The following is a 17,742-nucleotide window of genomic DNA, read 5'->3' as shown; positions in this document are numbered from 1 at the left end:
GGGAATATTAGATCTCGCAGATTCGGATCTGTAATATCCGGAATTGTCCATCAGATGTATGATGTACCCTATTCGTATATGGTGTATTCCTTATACGTATATACCTATAGTTAGATTTTCGATAGCTCTTATTTGCAGCATCTCCCCTTGGCATGTTCGCACAGCTTGCCTGGTGGATTCAACAACCGATTTCCTCCGCAATTCAAGCTGGAACTTGAGGAAGATCCAGTCATTTGATGGCCCGCGTGATTAATGCAATAGTTTTTAAGTTATATCAGTCCAGTGCCGTAATTCGAGCTGGTCAGGGCGCTCATGGATTTGTTCTCTCAGAAGAGTTCCTCCAGGTCCGGCTAACATGGAGATGATAATTGTACCTAAGCGAGTTTGTTCTTAATACATCGTTTCCTTTGCCATTCCATGAGTGTGTACAGGTTTTTTAACTTGATAACAGCACATGTGCCGGACGATACACTAATTCGGATAAAAGCATGGGGGAGTAGATATGGCTGGCAACAACCGTTTATGTATGTATGTATGTATGTATGTATGTATACATGTGATGCGCCTCCATGATCTGAAATGAAATAATTGGTTCCTCATGAAACAGCAGACTTAATTTTTTATATAAAATGTAAAGTCAATTCAGGCCTCTACATCATTTCGATGCACACAACCCGGTTATTATTACAACATTGAGCATCAAGCTGTGAAATGGCAGGCTTGTGTTCATTGCTTCTGTTACAAGTTTGTAGTCATGCGATCTGGCAGTTGTGATGCGGCAGCTTCATCCTTTCTGCGCTTCGATCCATACGTAGAACTGATGAATGGAGTCATGGAGTGGGCATGATCTGTTCCTCAGTTTAGTTTTTTCCCCCCGGTTGAGGGCTGGTCTGTTGTTCTTCTTGTGATGGCCAGAGTTGGGTACCTGTCCACTTGCGGGACGCTGATGTGTTTTGAATCCGTGATTAGGATTTAGGGGTATAATAAAAGTTGACTAGCTTTCGATGTGATTCTCCGCTGTTTTGGCGACGGTGCGTGAAGCCGAGTATAAAAACGACCGGCGCATGATTCTTTAACCATTGCAGTGCTGCTCTGCTAGCTAGCAAGTACGCGCGTCTTCGCAAAGAAACGTGGCGCCGTGCAGTTTATACTGGGCGTAAAAACATCTGGCACAGTACCATAACTACGGGCGCCGTGATATTTGATGCCGTATTATTACACGTCAGCGAAGGCTTTCAGCTCATATTCTACGTGACAGACGGCCCCAAATCAGGTGTGCCGAGCAATAGTCCAACGATGCTAAATATCGTGGTGCCGTAGAAAGGGACCATATCTATACATTTTTAATGTTATTTGTAAAAAATATTTTCTAAAAAAGCTGAAATGTCAAAATTCCACGTGGCACGATGTGATTCCACGTTGTGTATCCTCTATGGTTGCTTACCTTGCGATTCGGCAGCTATCATGGTTAATGGAATATTTCTTCTACTGTCAAAAAAAAAAGAAAGAGGACACAAAATAAAAAGCCCATTGACATTATAAAAAACTATTTTTTTAAGACACATAGGTTTTATTTCTACAGGCGGTTCATAGGACAAACCGCCTGAGTAAGTGGCTGCGGCCCCGTGCGGTTATGGATCGTCTGTGAAAACTAATTTTCATAGACGGTTCCTTATGTGAACCGCCTGTGGAAATAGCTCTATTTTCACAGGCGGTTCACATAAGGAACCGCCTATGGAAATAACTCTATAAATAGTGTATCCAATCGGGTAGCTCCATTCAGACAGACAGAGAGCTCTACTATTCGAACAGTAGAGCTCAAGGTGACGGCGGATTTGGAAAGTAAGGAGGTAAGGTTTTGTTTTTGAATTCCTTGGATGAGCCATCTAAGGTAAGGGTATCTCATCCCTAGCTAGCATTCTTTTGAAGTTTAGATTTAGATTTAAGGCTTAATTAGGGTTTAGATGTGCTCAAGAGATGCTCATGGTTCTTGCCATTTAGATCATCGGATTAGCTAAAATTTATTGTCAATATTGATTCAATTGTATAGATTCACATGATTCTAGCATTATATTTCAAAAATATAGCTAGAATTTGAAGTTTTTTAGTCTTATGAGGTTTCATCATGAATGGGGATTTTTTCTCTCTAGCGCTAGATCTCTAGGGAGAGGGAGAGGGAGAGGGAGAGAGAATAATGAATTTACATTATTTTGAGCCATAAATTTGCGCCAATGTAGATTCAATTGCGTGGACATATTATAATCATAATAAGCCCCTTTTTTCCTTTTTTAAAAAAATCTTTTTTATTCTGATTTTCAAATTAATTAATCAATGTATCTAATTTTGTGGTTGAAGTTAAAGATGGACAGAGAATGGATGTACGATGCGCCAAGATATGAAGAAATATACATCAAATGACTCTCTACTTTTATTGAAGCCGCCAAGAAGGACGCTTTGACTAAGAAGACAAAGAAAATATATTGTCCATGTTCTGACTGCAAGAACCAGAAATTGTGAGATAAATCAAACATAATCAAATCACACTTGATCTTACGAGGTTTTGTTGAGGATTACACATGTTGGTCCAATCACGGCGAACAACGTACAAGCGAACCAAACGAGGACTATTGCTACTGATCAAGTGGATGGTGATGATGAGTGAGTAGTCGAAGGCGACACTAATATTATGATGGATGATGATACTGATTTTGATCTGGAGGAAATGTTGCGCCACGCAGAACCGCATTTTTTAAGGGACACGCGAGGTTTAGATAATTTCAATGCGTTACAGAAGGCATCAAAGAAACTTTTATATAAGGAATAGAAGGGCTGTGATAAGGAGTTTACGGTGTTGCATTCGGTGCTTGAACTTTTAAGGTTGAAGGCGAGCAATGGATGGTCCGACAAGAGTTTCTCAGATCTATTGAGTCTCTTGGCAAACATGCTTCCGAAGCCTAACTTCTTGCCCACCACCACTTATCAAGCGAAGAAGTTTATCTGCCCGTTGTCATTAGATGTGCAAAAAATACACGCGTGTCCGAACCACTGTATCCTTTACCGCAAACTGTACGAAGCCTTGGATAGATGTCCAATGTGCAATGCGAGTCGGTACAAGAGGAATGATGATTGTAAGGACGAAGATGCTTCCGCCAACACGAAGAAGAAGAAGAGTAATGCTGGTCGTGACGAAGAAGACACTTCTTCCAACGCGGAGAAGAAGAGAAGAAGTTCTACGATGGTGATGTGGTACCTACCAGTGATCTCCCGCTTGCAACGTTTGTACTCGAACCCTAGAGACTCTGAACTGATGCGTTGGTATTTCAAAAATACAAGAAGGATGGAACTAAGCTTCGACACCCCGCTGATGCTAGCCAATGGAGAAAGTTTGATGCCATGTATCCATAATTCGCTAAAGAACCAAGGAATATAAGGTTCGCGTTGAATACCAATGGAATGAATCCTTTTGGTGACATGAGCGCCTCACATAGCACTTGGCCAGTGTCCTGGCCATCTACAACCTTCCTCCATGGCTATGCATGAAGTGGAAGTACCTTATGCTATCCATTCTTATCTAAGGACCGAAACAATCTGATAACGATATAGATGTGTTTCTAGAACCATTGATGGAAGATATGGCGAAACTGTGGAACGAGGGGGTCCGGGTGTGGGATGAGTTCCGACGATAGTACTTCACGCTAAAAGCCATGATTTTCGTTACCATCAATGATTATCCCGCCCTTTTCCCTATCGAGACAGGTTATAGGGAAGCAAGGATGTGTAGTGTGTTTGGATGAAACAGCGTCTGTGTACCTTCCGTATGCACAGAAGGTAGTGTACACGTGACGCCGACGGTTCTTACTCAGAACTCACAGATACCACAAGATGAAGAAATATTTTGACAACATGGTTGAGGAAGGTACTGGCCCAAAACCTCGCAACAGGGCACTAGTGTTTTCAAATGGTCAATAGCATCAAGGTTGTTTTTTAGAAGCCGCCGAAGGGTAAAAAGAGGAAGAAAAGTGAGACGCCGACCAGCATGCTGTGGAAGAAGATGCCGATTTTCTTTAAGTATTTGCCCTACTAGAAGGACTTGGACGTCCTTCACAGCATAGATGTCATTCACGTTGAGAAGAATGTGTGTGATAGCATCTTTAGCCTCTTACTGGACATACCGGGCAAGACAAAGGATGGAATCAACTCACGTAAGGACTTGGTGCATTTTGAAATCTGGCCAGAGCTACACTCTAAAGACAGACCAAATGGGAAACATTATCTTCCCCCGGCTAGCTACTCCCTGACACTTGAGAAGAAAAAAGCACTATGCAAGTGCTTATGTGGGGTGAGAGTCCCGACTGGTTACTCATCCAACATTAAGAACCTAGTCTCGATGAAAGATTTGAAGCTAATCGGTATGAAGTCTCACGATTGTCATGTGATGATGACGCAGATGCTCCCTATTGCAATCAAGGGTATCAAGCCAAGATACATAAAGGTGGTCATCACATGGTTGTGTCACTTCTTCAACGCAATTGCTCAGAAGGTGACCGATGCTGAAAAACTAGATGCTCTACATAGTTACTTGGTAGAGACTTTGTGCCAACTTGAGATGTGCTTCCCTCCATCCTTTTTCGATATCATGGTACACCTCTTTGTTCACATCATGAATGAGATAATTGCACTGGGCCCTGTATTCTTATATCAGATGTATGCGTTTGAGCGGTACATAGGCATTCTCAAGGGCAATGTAAGGAATCGTGCTCACCCAGAGGGTTCTATGATCGAGAGCTATAGTACTGAGGAAGTCATTGAGTGTTGCATCAATTACATAAAAGATTCTAAACCGATTAGTGTATCTGTATCTCAACATGAGGGGAGGTTGTCTGGGAGAGGGACTAAAAGAAAGAAAAGATTCATCGATCATGATTACAAAGCAGTAGAAGAAGCATATTTCACCATCTTGCAGTAGCTCCAGATAGTGGCACCGTATGTCGACCAACACCTGAATGAACTTCACACAAAAAATCAAGGCCGCTCATATGATTGGATCTTGAAAGAGCACAAGTGTCGGTTCACTACATGGTTCAAGAACCAAAACCTTCTGGATGGTGAATCTGTAGATAACAAAAATGTGAAAATGTTAGCTTGTGGCCCATCAAGTTTAATTACGTCATGGCGAGCATATGATATTAATGGGTACACGTTTTATACCAAAGCAAAGGACAGGAAGAGCACGATCCAAAACAGCGGCATTCGGATAGAAGCCTATGACACAACAAGGGTAAAGGTCACTTACTATGGGTTCATAGATGAAATCTGGGAACTCAACTATGGAGTGAATCTGCAGATCCCCGTCTTTTGGTGCAAATGGGTCAAACACCCAAATGGTGTGGCGGTAGACAACTACGGCTTCACAACTGTCGACCTCAGCATTGTAGGCCACAAAAATGACCCTTGGGTACTCACTGATCACGTCGCTTAGGTTTTCTATATATTCGACCCTACGAATAAAAAGAAGCACGTAGTTGTTGCTGGAAAACAAAGAATTGTTAGAATTGAGAATGTGGAGGATGAGAAAGAATACAATCAATTCGATGATGTGCCGTCTTTTCAGAGATCCAGAAAAAATCAAACTTGTAGAAGTAACCCTAGATAGATCTGTAATGCCCTACATGCGCTTTGATGGTGTAGGGAAAGAAGTTCAAGGCAAATAGTTAATAGAACATTGTATCCAAATATTCAAGTTGTATGCTTTAACTATCATAGTAAGTTGCTGAATACTATACTGTTTCTGAAAATGTCATTGTGACCAAACAAGTTGATGTTTTGCGTTATTTTACTCGAAATGTATCCACAGTCAATGACCGCCTCAAACATTGTTAGAAAGCTAATAGAATATTGTATCCAAATATTCAAATTATATGCTTTAATTTAAGAAGCTTAATCTGTAATAGAAGAATATTTCGCAAAAAACAATCATTGCCTGTTCTAGGGAAAAAGATACGTTTCCACAGGCGGTTCCTAAGGTCAACCGCCCATAGAAATCATTTCCACAGGCGGTTACTAAGGTTAACCGCCTATGGAATGACTACTATATATAAAATCGCGCAAGGCCTTGAAAACCCTAGCCTTTTACTTAGTTTACCCGCGCCGTCAGGCTGCCCAAATTAACCGCGCCTCTCTAGCTCCGTCTGCCGTGCCTCTCTAGCTCTGTCCATCGCACCCTCTTCCTCCGTCCACCGTGCCCTCTTCCTTCATCCGCCACACACTCTCCCCCGACGAGGAGGGCCACCCCTCTCTATCCGCCACCCCCCGATGAGGAGTCGCGCCCTCTCTGTCCGCCCTCTCCGTCCGCCCTCTCCGTCCGCTGCACCGAGGAGGAGCCACCGCTGCCCGAGCCACTGAGGAGGAGCTGCCGCCTCTCAAGCCACCGAGGAGGAGCCACTGCCGCCCAAGGTACCCCTGATCCTGCGCGTGACCCCTAACCCTAACTTTCCGGTGAGTAGCCATCCCCCTTTCTACCCGGCCGAGCCGTCGAAGCCGATGCTCCAGCTGAGCCGTGGTCCTTTGTTGTGCTCTATGATGCCTGTCCGAGCCATCATAGCTAGAGCTCCGGTTGAGCCATGGTCCTTTCTTGTGCTCTGTGATGCCCGACTGAGTTATCATAGTCGATGCTCCGGTAGAGCCGTGGTCCTTTCTTGTACTCTGTGATGCCCGGCCATCATGCCGCCGTGCTCTGTGATGCCCCACCATTGTGCCACGGTGCTATGTGAATATATGTTCTCAGCTCTGTGATGACAATGGGCTAAGTTCGTTTAGTATTTCATTTGTGCTCTTGAGCTAGGCCGTAGTCGCCAGTTTGTGATCCTGTTTCATTTTTGCTCTCTATGCTCTATTGGGTGGGCACCCTTGTGCTTGGTCTAGTCAGTGTTGGTGTCCTTGCGGTGCCTTCAGCTCCCTGTTTCCTTTGGCCTTGCTGGTAGGCACCTCTATTGGTGCTCTTGTGCTGGTCGTTTGGGGCGCCCTACTGTATTGTGTCGATTGGGCTCCCTCTGTAGAGTGTTGGAGGCCGGTTGGTACTGTGTAGTTGATTTTATCAAAGTTTTATACTTGATCATTAACTTGGGTAGCTGGAAGAGTGAGCTGAATAAGGACTTTATGAAGAAGAACTTGGTACCCTTTAATAAATACGAAAAGATTACACCAAACCAATGGACATAATTTGTTAGGCAGAAGACCACACCTGAGGCCATCAAACTGGGTGAATTGTTCAAGCACCTTGCGAAGAAGAACAAGCACCACCATCACCTGGGATCGTCTAGGTATGCCCCCAAAATTTCTGAGTGGAGGAGGCAAGAAGAAGAGGCTGCCCGGATTGGGAAACCCAACCCTTTGGAAAATTATGACGAGCGAAGCAAGAATTGGGTCTACGCTCGGTCACAATGAACCTAGTCTGGGGACTTAGCCTTCCAAAGCCCCGAGACCATGGAGATGACCCAGACCATTCAAGGGATTGCTAAAGAAGGGTCTCTAGAGCTCAACAAGGAGAATGACGTGCTTACCAAGGCCCTGGGGAACAAGGAACACCTGAGTCGCACTTGAGGCATCGGATCAAAAGTGGGCTGGAAGCATGGTTCCGAGACGCCGTGGACCAGTACAAGACCTGTAATAGATATAAGAAGATCCTAGCGGAAGAGATACAAGAATAGGTTAAGTTCCAATTCATGAAGATGTGGAATGAAAAGGAGAAGGAAAAGACGGCATTAATGATGATAGAGCAACAAACAAGCCCAGGCTTTCGAAGCAGCGTTGGGTCCACGTAGGTCGATAACCAGAGATATCCTGTGGATGATATCACAGACTCTACCCCGTGCATGCTACATGTTTCGGTTGGCATGAGGGACTTCACTGTCAAGGCTACCACGGGCCAGGCCATTCCAGGACATGTGTTTCACAATCAAGATATTCTGTCTGGTTACACTAGGGTACAAGTGGACTCGGTACAACCACTTTTCATGAAGTACAAGCTTGACATCAGCACACCTGAGGGTATCGAGATTCTTGATGAGGCTGTTGGCAACTTCATTTTGTGGCCCAGACGGGATATCATCTTCAGCTGTCAGAAGTCACAATCGCTAGCGTCACGATCGCCCCAGCATCCAGCATCTCTGCCTCAGGCACCTCCGCCCCAGAGCCAAGCCTCTCCGCTTCAGGCACCTCCACCCCAGAGCCAAGCCTCTCCTCCTCAGGCACCTTCGCCCCTGCGCCCAGTATCTACGCCTCAGGCATCTTCGCATTGTGCTTCACCGTCTGGGACTCCGTCACCTCCGCCTCCAATGTCTGCGACTCCGGCATCTTCACCTCCAGTGTCTACGCCTCCGCCACATTCACCTGAGCATCGAAGAGTCCCTATCATGGTTACCCTGTACGAAAAGACTGTACCAACTCCGGTGAAGAGGTGGCTTCTGTCCTCATCAAAATCAAAGGCATCATCCGCTTAAGAATGTCCAACGAAGGGCGATCTCGTGAAATAAAGTGGCAAAATATTAAGTACCTCTCAGTTGGATTTCTTGCCTACACCGGATGTTCCTGAGAAATATGAGCATGGCAAGCCATTTCTGCCATTATTTCAACTCCAAGAAGGTTCATGGGAGATGAGGAGATTCCACAAATGGTACATGAGGGCATATCGTGCGGGGTTCTCCATAATCACTGCTTTTGTCCCCGTTAATGTTTATCTAAGCAGAGATTCCTATCTCATGGTGGATTTTAAGGACATGCTCGACATTAATCTCATAAGCGCGTGGTGCCTGTAAGTGCCTACAATCTACCCTTACGTTCATATATCTACCAATATATGCTATAGAAGCTAATGACTAGTGACTTGTTCTGTAGAATGCAATTTAACGATGCGGAGAAGTTGAAGGCACCCGTCAGATTCATTAATCCGCAACGAATTTCCTAGTCCAACATGATCGTGAACTTGAGGACTGATAACTCCAAGATTAAGGGGAAGAGTAACAAGGAGAACTCAAGGGTCATAACAGAAATGACCAAAACACGCAGGCTTGAAATGTCAACCTATATACGAAGAGCTATGCTAGAAATGCAGGATAAGGACTACATCTTGGCTCCCTACAACTTTAAGTAAGTGTGATACGTTATGAACCTAACATAAGTATTCAACTTAATTGATCGATCAAGAATCTAACATAAGTATTCATATAGCGCCCACTATATTTGTATAATGCAGATGCCGAAGTCGAGCAAAATTGTGGTCCTTGACTCAGCCGATTTTCAACAAAAATCCTACCAAGATTTCATTGATGTTATATAGAGGTAAAGGAAATCTCCATACATAAAATTCTTATAAATCATTTATGAATTGATAATTACTTATTGGCATTTGAATATGGCCTACAAGTGGTACATAACGAAAGGTGGGATACACGATACGGCCAAGCTAGATGCGATGACGGTCCGTATACACTTTCCGGTAATAACACACTTCTAATGCTTGTATCTCACTATTTACGACGAAGAGTCTTATTGAACTAATGAATACGTTGCATTTTTATTTGAAGTGCCACAAGCAAAGTTTCGATAGCATTCTTTGTGGATACTATATTTGCCAATTTCTTAGGGCAAACGGGAGGTACACAACGAACCCTGAGGACGTAAGTCATCATTGTGCCTGCATATTCTTATTTGGTTATATTTTTATAGTTAGTAGTGTTTTAACTATTTTAGTTGTGTTTTTATTCCAGGCACGGATGATCCAACGTACCAAGCTCTCTCTTATAGACAAAGATATCCAAAACGTCCAACGTGACATGTGCCGGTTTATTATGCACAAAGTCATCCAGAGGAGTGGCAAATTCTTTCATCTCAAAGGCGAATTAGCTAGCCATCCGAGACTTTGTGAGTGAGAGAAGAAAGACTCTTAGCAATATAGGCTTGTGATGTAAAAATATTTGTGAATGTTATTGTACTTGTGTTAAATATTGAAATCTGTGATGTAGAATTCTGTATTGAAACTGTGTGAAATCTGGAGGGAATAAAATATATGCTCATTAGTTTTTTTTAAAGAAATACATACCACAGGTGGGTCCTTATGTCACCCGCCTGTAGAAATCTTTATATCTATAGGCGGAAGCTAAAGTGAGCCACCTGTGAAAAAGGTTTTCACAGGCGGTTTTGTAAGAGGACCACCTGTGAAAAAACACATTTCTACAGGCAGTTTCTTAAGATAACTTTTTCATAGGCGGTCTATTTTACGCCTGTAAAAATTGTTCATTTCCACAAGCCTTCGATCCCAGACGGGTTGGCTAAACACCTATGAAAATGGGTTACGACCTGCCTCTAAAAATTGCTTTCGTAGTAGTGTGAACAGGCTCAGCTTCAGACTTGATGCTCTTGATCATTGGGATGTGTCACCGTGTCATCCTTCTTAATTTAGTGTCGCTTGTAAAGCTTCCACTGTGAACTTTGAGGCTTCTGTCCTGCACAGATCTACTCCAGTTTCTGCATGAAACTATCAAAGGGATGGACATCTTTGGAGCAACCAAGTTTCACCTTGCCCTTGCTTTTGCTTGGAGTATACGGAAGAGATTCAAGTTGGAAATCTAGCTTCGGAATTCTTTGCAAAATATCCGTTTTTGCAATAGGGTCCCTAGATTAAGTTAGTTAGGCCTTTTCCCATGTCATTTGAATTTGGTCACCATTTTATCTAAAGCCGAGGGTCCTTTTTTAAAAGTGATTAAGCCTTTGGAATTTCGAAGGACTTGAAATATTTTTGGAAATGAGAAAATAAATTTCCGAAGTTTCTCCTAAAATGCCATATTTATTAAATTGTGCCCATGTTTACATAGTCCAACAGTTATAGGGTATTCAGAGGAACTTTTAATATTGAAATGAATTTGAAAACATGCATTTGGCTGTAGCGAACATAGCATTTTTAGGATATGTATGTGATTTTGGTGACTAATGATAACATAGTCAATGGGACTAGCAAATTTATCAAGTATATGCTTTAACATAGTCTGGTGATGAGATGTTTGTACACGTTGCAGCATTTTCCCCTACAGTTTTGTACACGATAGATGGTCTGACGCTCAGAGGCTTGTACACGCCGGAGCATTTTCGAAAGATGGTTCAAAGGTTGTATACGTCAGATGGTCTGACGATGAAGATTGGCTACACTGGAGCATTTTCCAAAACATATTGCAACGACAAGTTTTGGTGTGGTTGTAGACGCCGGATGGTCCGACGATCAAAAGATCTACACGTCAGACAATGCTCAGTGAGAAGTGGCTCAGTTGGCTCAAATCTACATGCTAGATAGTATGGTGATCGAGTTTAAGATAACGCCAGAACATCGAGTGTTCACAATGAGTTTGAGTGCAGGTCCAATGGCTAGTTTTTACTGCTGTACACACGTCGAATGGTCCAGTGTTTGCACTACTATTGACGCTGGATCATCCAATGTTCACAGTCTTTTTTTACCGTTGTAGCAACGACTAGTTCGCGGGTTTGAGACTATACATACCCTGTACTCGGTCATTTAAGTATGCTGGAGTCCAGGAAAAGCTCATCAACACTTGAGAAGATATCCAAACCACCAAAGTGCTAAAAGTGATCATCCAAAGAAATTAAGCATAAGATTAAGTAGTGATTAGTGCTAATAGGCCTAGAAAGAGTTGTTGCTAAGTGTTGCTACCTAGAGAGAGGATCAATGAGTGATCCTAGATTGTACTAAGTAGGACACCAGCACCTTGGAGTCTTTGATACTCACTAGAACCCCATGAGCCTTGGTGGCTCATGCTTGTTGACCCTTAGACTTGGTGTATAGCGGTGGCAAGAAGCTTGTACGGGGACGCGGAGACCCTTGCCTTGGTGGCTCAAGCTCCGAAGTGAAGACGATGGCAAGTGACCGGAAAAGAAGCTTGTGATGATTCCTTGCCTTGGTGGCTTGGTGACTCAACCTACTTGAGGCCTAGGTGGCTCAAGGGCCGTGACCGGGTGCCGTCCGAAAGCTATAGCCTAGGTGGCTACTCCAACATGGACTTGGGGTGGTGTTTATGTCATCGATATCACGACATAAAAATCTCTTATGTCAAGTTTAGTCTCTCTATCATCTTTATATTTCCGCATTTACAAACTTGCAATCCATCTTTGCATGTTTACCTTCCTAACCTATTTTGTTAGGATTGTCTATATGTTATAAACCTTTTTGAATGGTAGAGTAGACACACTAGATGAACCTAGAGAATATTTAGATAGAAATTGATATATGTTTATCTTGTGAAGTTTTTAGGGCCAATTAGTTTTAAGTGTTCTAATTCACCCCGCTCTTAGGAGGCCATCGATCCCTACAGTTGATATCAGAGCAGGTTCTCTCAAATCTTTAGTTGATATCAGAGCCTCGTGCTCTTTATAAGCTTAACATCCTAGAGAGTTGTGACGTCCAGAGTAGGGATGTATATCGGTAGTGCTCCACGTTTTGATAGTACTCATTTTTCACGTTGAAAAATTCTAATAACTTGTCATTTGTAAGCCAAAGGTTTAGATGTTTGGAGAATCATCGAGGATGGGATGAAGCAACGTCTTACAAACAAGAAGAGGCAATTCGATGCATTAGCAAAGAGTATCCTTTTATTATCTTTAAGCATTGATGCATTCAATCAAGTAAATTCTCTTGCTAATGCTCATGATATTTGGACTAACATCATTGAAATACATAAAGGCGCAGAGGATGTGCGCAATTAGAAATGTCATGTGCTAGTCTCAAGCTCAATAGCATTAAACAACTTGTCCATGAAAGTACTAATGAAATATACTCACATTTGAATATTCTTGTCAATAAGATCAATAGGCTTGGTTTGACGCCAATTGGAGATGATCAAGTAGTGAGAAGACACTTCAAGCTCTACTTTCAAAGTACAAGTTTATAGTCTCTATCATGTACGACAACAACGACATTAGCAAGATAACTTCAAGCTAAGTTCTCGGAAAGATCACCACCCATGAGATGACCATGAACATAGAGGTTGAAGTTTCCTCCTCATCCAGTACCAAGAACCTTACCCTCACAAGCAAGCAAGCTCCTTCCCACATATAAAAGAGAATATGAGAAGGAAAGAGCAAGAATCAAGCTCAAACGAAGATGATGGTAATAAAAATGAAGAGAATGATGAAGAAGATGAGAAAAGCACCTCAAGTGATGAAGAAATGGATCCCAAGATCACCAAGCTCATCTCAAAATTAGAGAAGAATCTCAAGAGGATCAACACCAAGATTAATCATCTAATCTTTATGAAAGACTGGGTCAACACAATTGATAATATCGAGAAGGAGAAGAAGACCAAGAACAAGAGGAGACAAAAGGAAGAGGCAAAGCATTTGCAAGTATCGGAAGGTGGGTGAGTGCAGATAAAGATTTAAGCTCATGTAATAAGAGCTTCACCATCCACTCCTCCAAGAGAAGATATTCTTCAAGGTTGTCACCACACAGGTGCCTTATGGACAAAGGTATGAAAAGCAATGTAAGGGATGATGGATCCGGTGAGAATTCACCGTCTCAAGAAGAACTTCTTAATTTGATAAATGAGCAACAACGGGCCTTAAAGAAACAAGCTAAAGAACTTAAAAAATTCAATGCACTTAATGACATTCATGCTACCTTTGTTTCTAATTATAAACATTTAGTGAGGAAATTTGAATTGCTAAATAAGGAGTATGAAGAGCTTAAGGAAAACACTTGAGGGTCTTGAATCTCAACCTAAAGTCCCTTTGAAGCAATCTACCTCTTTCTTTAATTTAAATCTTAAGGTAGATGTTTCCACTTCTTGCAATGATTTGAATGATCTATCTAGCTCATCTATTGCAATGAGTCATGTGTTGAAAATGTCGTTGTAGAATCATGTAATGATCTCATTGCACAAGAGAATGATGAGCTCAAGTAAGAAGTAAAGAAACTTAAGGACTTATCAAGATTAAAGAGCAAGAATCATATCCAACCTCCTTAAGATAACTGTGACAACATGGTGAACAAGTTTATGGAGGAGTCCACCATGACATGCTTCAAGTGTCATCAAGAAGGCCAAAAATTCTTTCAATTCAAGCAAGTCAAGAAGAAAAACAAGAAGAAGATAATGAACCTCTCAAACAAAACCTCCAACATCTACACCAAGCACAACTACAAGACCAAGACCAAGAACAGTCACTATAAGCTCAAGAAGAAGGATAATGGTAAAGTGATTGCACACATGATTAAGAGAAAGGACCGGAGATGGAACCAACCCATTTGGGTGTCCAAAAAAGTCATCACCAACATGAAGGAGCCCTAATCAATTTGGGTTCCACAGAAGACTTGAAGTCCACGGGTCGGCTCAGGGGATTTGAGGACTTGGCGCACAAGATGAAGTGAAGATTCAAGCAAAAAAAAGCCAATTATAAAAGATTGAGCGTATTGATGAAGACCTTAATCATCATATACCTAAATCCTTAACTAAAGATAAAAAAGGTAATAGTAGTTAGATTTCTGTTCATACCTTTTGTTTTGCATCGAGTACATTTGCCTTATCTAGGATTGCATATACATATTTCATTTCCTTTCAATGGCTAGTGTAGGTTTTTCATATGGTAGGTTGCTTGTGTTCCACTCTAACTCATGAGCAACCTATATGGTGTATTAGTAAGTTCAAGTGGTATACTTTATGTACCATGAGTTTGATCTATAGGATAAATTACTTATTATTATCAATGACAAGTGCATATCCCTCACAAATATTCGACACTTGTATGCACACATTTAGGGGGAGCATATCCTATGGATAATGATTTTGAGACTAACATGTATTGCAAGTCGTATCTTTTGTAGTCTCATAGAGTAATCTACAAGTCCCTAAATGTATACAATGCTTATTCATCAATTGATATTATTGTTAAAAACATTTGATCTTTTAAGCTAGATCCATACATAATATAGCTTAAACTTCCTATATATACATATTGTCTATTGTACATATGTTTCATTATCCTCATATATATGCACACAGATAGGGGGGGTTTAGATCACATTATGCGAGCTTCATGACTTATGATCCATATTGTTTCATTTCAAATGGTATCCACATTACCCTTTAAATTGCATTCCTACAATTGGTATAATTTATTATTGGATCATCATGATTTATAAAGCTCTCTCCTAAGTGCTACAATGTTTTCCCTTGAGTTTAACATATGTTTGTAGCCTCTTTAAGATTGTTGACAAAGGAGGATAATTTTGACGATCAAAGCAAGATGCATGATTGTTAAGAAAGATGCAAGATTGTTTCTTGGATGGGATAATTTTGAAATAGTGGCGATGAAGAAAGAGGGAGAATTATCTCCATGGTAGTCACAACAAAAGGGGAAAAAAAGTGAAAGTAAGAACAAGGTATCATAAAGATGAGATCTTTTCCTTACAATTGGTTCATTTTCAATTGGTATCTTTGGTGCACTTTCAATTGGTATCATTAGTTTCCTTATAATTAGTATCATTAGTTATTCTTATCATGCATCTAAGCAAAGTGGTAACTCCTTGTGCATTTTACAAGTGTTATCATTCATTATTTGTGCATTTTACAATTGGTATCATTTATTTTTCCACTTACTTTGGTTGTGTTGTTGTCGGTGAATCAAGAACCGGGGGTCCCCGAATCCCGAGGCCAGGCTAGCAATCCGCCACATGGCGCCATCCCGCGGAGTCTCCTCCGCAGGGTAAAAAAGATTAAGTCCCGGGAGAGGGCGCTCGGGGCCACAGTCAGTGGTCCCCGAGTACCCAAGTTCCCCGATGATCTGCGAAGTCTAAGTGCCGGGAAGAAAGTGCTCGGTGAGGTCTACGGTGACCCCCGAGCACCCGAGTCCCCCGACTACCAGGAAAGCAAAGTACCGGGAGAAGTGCGCTCGGGGCCGCATGCGGTGGCCCCCTAGGCACCCAAGTATCCCGAGGACCCACTGAAGGAAGTTCCAGGAGAGAGTGCTCGGGGCTGCGTGTAGCAGCCCCCGAGCACTCGGTCCCCCGAGGATCCGTACAAGTGTGCCCGGAAGAGAGTGCTCGGGGAGGTGAACAGTAACCCCCGAGCACTCGGTTCCCCGAGGACCAAGAAAGGGCATTCTCAGGAGAGAGTGCTCGGGGAGGTGAACAGTGACCCCCGAGCACTCAGTTCCCCGACGACCCAGGAAGCCCCCTGACAGTGGCCCCCACAGGGGCCCACTGATGAGGTGTCAGCCAGTCAAAGGCCCGAGGCCGCATTTAAGAGTGCGCGTGGCCTGTCACCTCCAACTGCTCCCGCCACGCTCGGTGTCAGTTCCTGCCACATTCTGGCAGAAGGGCGTGGGGACATTAAATGCACGGGTCCCATCCCGTGCCATCCGGCACGTCTCGAGATAACGTCGTGAAGGCCGAGGCGTTCCGTCTGCCGCGCTGCTGTGGCAGGAGAACAAGAGAGGGCGGGCACACCGGGCCGCTCTGCGGCTGCCCGGTGGGCCCTCCCCACGGCACCCATTGCCAGTGCATTTATGGTGACGGATGACCGGGCGCGGGATGCGTTTTCCACCTCCGGTCACTTTGCGTAGAGGCTATGATGACGCCCTTTCCATTTATGGTGCCTTGGAACTCCTGCCCTCCCCTTCGGGGCACGCTACTACCGGCGGGTATTTAAAGCAGCCGGCAGCACGGACAAAGACAGGTTCAAGATCGGAACAAGCTTTGAAATCCCTGAACAAGCTCTGAGGAGCAGAACAAGCCGGACGAGTTAGACAATCTCTCGGAAGTAGGAAAATCCCAGAGGAAGTAAGTAGAGAAGAGAAGAGAAGAGAAGCCCAAGAGCACCCAAAGCCAACAGATACTCACAGACCGAAGAACAAGGAGCCCCAGGCTCTAGGATAGACAAACATTATTGTAACCAGCAACATCCTTGAGGGACATTCTCAGGTCATTTACAGTATCCATACAGGAGTAGGGTGTTACGCCTCCGTGCGGCCCGAACCTGTCTAAACCCCAGTGCATTTACTTCGTTCCGCACTAGATCATTCCATCCCGCCGGCCATCGCATTTATACCCATTTATTTCTCCGGCGAACATATTCAGGATCGTCCCCCCTGCCGAATCTCTAAAAAGGGGTCCCTCAGTATCCCTGCGACAGGAATTAACCCTCCGACAGTTGTCATCAATCATTAAAAAAGGGGAGATTGTAGCTAACATAACCCTTTTAGAGCATGTATGTGATTTTGGTGATTAATGATAATATAGTCAATTGGACTAACATGTTTATCAAGTATATACTTTAGTAGGTCTCATGAATTCAATACATGAAGAAGGCACTAAAGTGGAATAAAGATTGGATTGAATTGGACAAGTTCTAAGAAAATTGTTCAGGTCGGATGGTTCAGCGATGAGACATTTGTACACACCAGAGTATTTTTCTCTACAGTTTTGTACACACGGGATGGTACGATGCTCAAAGGCTTGTACATGCCGGAGCATTCTTAGAAGATGGTTCAAAGGTTGTACATGTCGGATGGTCTGATGATGAAGATTGGCTACACCGGAGTATTTTCCAGAAAATGTTGCAACAACAAGTTTTGGCGTGGCTGTATACAACAGATGTCCGCCGATAGAAGACCTACACGCCAAACAATGCTCAGTGAGAAGTGGCTCAGTTGGCTCAAGTCTACATGTTGAATAGTGATGTGTGTTTG

This window comes from Phragmites australis, chromosome 19 (genome assembly GCF_958298935.1).
Source record: "Phragmites australis chromosome 19, lpPhrAust1.1, whole genome shotgun sequence".
In the NCBI taxonomy this organism is placed as follows: Eukaryota; Viridiplantae; Streptophyta; class Magnoliopsida; order Poales; family Poaceae; genus Phragmites; species Phragmites australis.
The sequence above is the reverse complement of the archived record's forward strand: the minus strand, read 5'-3'. Positions refer to the sequence as shown.